General features: G+C 42.0%; 1 long non-coding RNA gene across 1 annotated transcript; it reads left to right on the top strand.

The window, feature by feature from the left end:
• The first annotated feature begins 976 nt into the window (after positions 1-976).
• On the top strand, positions 977-4,087 carry LOC123058250 (uncharacterized). The gene is made up of 3 exons (XR_006427104.1): positions 977-1,312; positions 1,925-3,203; positions 3,312-4,087. It is a non-coding gene; the product is annotated as an uncharacterized lncRNA (long non-coding RNA).
• The last annotated feature ends 232 nt before the right edge of the window (positions 4,088-4,319 follow it).

Genomic DNA, 4,319 nt, shown 5'->3' with positions numbered 1-4,319 from the left:
TCTCCCAAACCCTCACTTCTCTGTAACTCTTCCACGAATTGTGTTATCTGGGAGCAGCAGACAACCTGTTGAAGATACTCGGGGACGGCGGCCAGCTCGCACACAACCTCCAATGACGCAGGTGCGGCACTGGGAGGAGGAGGGCGTTGGATTATGCAGGGACGACATCGGAGAAGGACTGCAAGGTCAGGAGGATCCGCGATCTGAGGCCTACCATGCTCGTTGCCTCTCAATGTCCATCTCTTTAAGGAGAACATGAGCAAGGGAGAAAATCAGCGGCTACATCCTAGGAAAGGAAAGAGAGCGGGAGATGAAGGGGATTGACGTCCATGCATATGTTTCCTTTTCCTGGTTTGTTTTCCTTTTTTTCTTCCCTTTTTACATGTGTATCGAAGAATCTCTAATCAACCTCTGAAAAATCAAATCTAAATTAATCAACTATACCATAAGTTCCTCAATCACATTAATTAATATTTTGGGCAAGGTATGGAAACGTTAATTAAAGTAATTTTTGAGACGTATGGAAATATTAATTAATGTGATTGAGTAACTTATGGTATAGTTGATTAATTTAGATTTGATTTTTCAGAGGTTGATTAGAGATTAATCATAATTGATTTTTTCACATAAATACATTACGAATAAATGGAAGGAGTATCAGACGCGATTCAGTTTTAGCATGGGAGGGGTGGTGAGAGGTGAGACGAAAATAAACCGGACGAAAATAAACCGGGACTATTCAACCAACTCGTCCATTAGGAATAGAGATAATAGTTTTTTTTAAGGACCCGAACTGGCGGTTGGACTGAGAAAAATCAGAATGGATGATCTTGGTAGTTGGTTAGCTCCATCGACTATCCACGCAATCGAAAAAAAAGACGGTTGAATCAGGTGTTCTTGTAAAAGCCGTTCAATCGGTGTCTTCAGAAAAGCCCATCATTTTAAGTGGTCGCATATTTTTTTTTCATGTGAATAAGGTAGGGTTTGTCCCGAATCGGTGGAAATCCATCAACTATCCCCCTTCCGCCGCTGCCGCCGCTTCCAACATTGGGCGCAACTGCCCCTTCCGCCGCCGCCCTTCCCCGGTGCGGCGACGCCGCCCTGCTCCACCAGGAGCCCAGGACCGGCGGGCTGGGGCCTCCCCGTACGAACGCGCCAGCGCTACTGCGTGCTGGTCCAGCAACCCCAGCCGTCCAGGGGACGCCATCGCCGCCGCCTGGTCTCCAGCCGTCCCTCTGGTTTCCTCCCTCCTCTCCACACTCCAGACAGGACGACCGGCGGTCGCCTCCCTCTAGTCCTGACCAGGACGCTGGTAATATGAACTCTCTCTTCTTCTCTCTATTTACCAATCCTACTATTCTACAAAAGCATCTTTATGTCATATGTCAACTTGTGAAGTTTGTGAACTACTAGAATTAGAGATATTAGGGAAAGGAACTAGAGATTATTAGTGTATATGATAAATGCTGCTGCTGTTCACATTGTCTTGATTGTCCGATTGGAGCTGCTCTTTGCTAGTTGCATACATCTGGATCCTGTGCTTGCTAATTGCTAGTATATTTGTAGTTGCTGGTTACTTTGTAGTATTTTATTACAATTTGTTTATCTATTGATTGGAGTGTTTATTAGTAATATGGCTTAAAAAACTGGACATTGAACCGGCTTCTTCAACGTCTTGAGACCCTTGTAACTGGAGCCAGAACAGGTTTGAGAGTGGCAGCTTCATGGCTTGCTGATGTGCTTCTCTTTTAAGTTCTAAATAGGACCCTTGTAGAAGTAAACTACTACTGCTAGACCATCCGACCCATCTATCTTCTATTGTTGCAATAAAGACCATGTCTGTTTAAGGAATTATAGGAAGACATGTTTATGTTACTTTTGTCCTTGTCACTCAGTGCAGTAACTACATTTCTTTTTGTTACAGTGTATCGATGGATTTATAATCTATAAAGGAGCTATTGCTTTCTCCTAGACCAAGTGAGGAATACTTGGCTGGTGTAGCCGGTTTTCTTGACTTTGCATACATCGGGAAAAGTTCTGATGCCAAGATCCTTGGCCCATGCGTCATATGTGTCAATGGATCGTTACAGAAGCGGGAGGACGTGTATGATCACTTGGATATATTGTTTGGGGTTGCCATGGGGAAACAACATCATTCATCTCTGCTAACAAACAAGGTGAAACTCCAACACACATGAGAAGTAACAAAAGGTCACGATCACAGTTTGAAGGAACAAAATCTAATATGCGTCAGTTAGTGGAAGATGTTTTCTGTGGACCTCCAATGATAGAACCTGAAACCCAAAATCCATCTAAACCAGGACCAGACCCTGAATCCCAATCTTTCTATGACCTTTTGAGAGATGCAGATCAACCTTTATGGCCAGGCTGTGAACTATCCATACTTTCTCTTGTTGTTATTCTCTTCCACATAAAAGCCACTAACAAGTGGAGCAATAAATCTTTAAATGATTTGCTAGCAGTTCTGCAGAAAGCAATTCTAATGGTAAGAACTTACCTAGTACATTTTCTGACGCGAAGAAGATCGTTGGAAAGCTTGGGCTTAGTTATGTGAGAATCATTCTTGTGAAAATAACTGCCAGCTTTATCGAAAAGAGAAAGCAGTGATGATTTTTGTTCAGTGTGTGGAACTTCAAGGTGGAAGAACATACCAGATAAAACTACTTTGACTATAAGAAGGAAAGAAGGAAGGCAATCCCAAGGAAGGTGTTACGGTACTTTCCAATTAAGCCAAGGCTTAAGAGGCTTTTCATGCATAAAGATACAGCTACAGCTTTAAGATGGCATGACCAAGAACGCACAAAGGATGGAGCATTGCATCATTTAGCTGATTCAGAGGCTTGGAAGGCCATTGATTCCAAGTATAAACACATCGCATCAAACTCCCGGAACATGAGGTTTGGAATAGGAGCCGATCAAGTGTTTTACCTAGAAGACGAACTGAACCCAGGTTGGTCAGTGGTGATGCAGAATAAACTACCTAGAGATAGATGTGACACTGGAACTGATGAATGCACACGAGACGTAGAAGCTGAGCCATTCCATGTTTCTCACCTCACGGATATGTTTAAAAAGAAAAGGAAATATCAACATTGGGTAAGATCCGATATTGAGGGAACAATTGTCGGTGCTAATGATAATGCTTTGATCGATGAAGAACAGTGATTGTACATCATATAAAGGTATTTCTCTGTTCGAGCAACATTTTCATGATTATATATACACTGTAGTTTTAGCTAAAGTCAAAGCTGAGTTTGCAGGACATTAATAACCATTTTATGTTCTTGCAGATTGTTGGCTGAGCTTACACCCTTCAGAAAATTCGAAGGAATGAGGTCTTCCACTCAACATATAAACCCATTTTTTTTTCTTTATTGCTTTTCAGTTTCTCGTCCTATTTTCTGTTGATGCTGCCATTGTGGATTGTGATAACTGTTAGTACTTCACCCTTACTGTCCTGAAGTAATCTCAAAGAGCGAGAGTAGCGTGGCATCTTAAAATATTTTTGCCCCGCAATGGTGAGTGCTTCCTACAGGTGCTTAAACTACTTTAATTAACGCAGAGCAAGGCTTACTACGGTTTTACTGAAGGTCAAGCACCGGCTAGCACCAGAAGCAAGACTTTGCTTTCGTCCCTCCTCTTATGCACCTGTGCTCAGCGATCTTGAAAAACAACCCGTTTTTTTGGTTGAAGCGTCCGCCTAAGCACCTGCATTGTACAAGGCCTAAGTATCCCTATATGCATTGATTTTAACTTGATTCTTTTTGATTTGTTATGAACTTTTTCTCGTGCGCTTCAGTAAATCTTCTTTTTCAGGAAATTTTGCAAGTGAAGATTAGAAGGATTGTTCTAAACTGATGGATGAAGCAATGTGTTCTTTTAGCGGGCTTTTATATGTTTGCATAGTTTTTGCAATTGGAAATAGATACACTTTTGTCGAAGAAGTATTATGTTAGATTTACCATCTTGTAAACTTAGTTTATGTCTGTTTGAAATTGGCGTTTTGATTTATGTGGGATGCTGGTTTGCTGTCAAAACCTGATTCAATATTTCCTTTGTTGTTGTGAACCAGCCATTGCACGTGTTACTTCTGTTGCTTGCACTTGCAGCTAGTTGCTAGCTGTCGTGCCTGTTGCTTACACTTGCAGCTGGTTGCTAGCCATCTTGCCGCTCTGATCGGGTGCCTAACTATTGATGATATGCAAGGTGATCTGCAGATTTAGCTAGACCCCTAGTATAGTCCTAAGCTGGTATTATGCCTCTTGATTTTGTTTTGACTGGGTTTTTTGTTAGTACTC

The sequence above is a fragment of the Triticum aestivum genome, chromosome 3A (genome assembly GCF_018294505.1).
Source record: "Triticum aestivum cultivar Chinese Spring chromosome 3A, IWGSC CS RefSeq v2.1, whole genome shotgun sequence".
In the NCBI taxonomy this organism is placed as follows: Eukaryota; Viridiplantae; Streptophyta; class Magnoliopsida; order Poales; family Poaceae; genus Triticum; species Triticum aestivum.
This window is presented reverse-complemented; position numbering and strand designations above follow the sequence as displayed.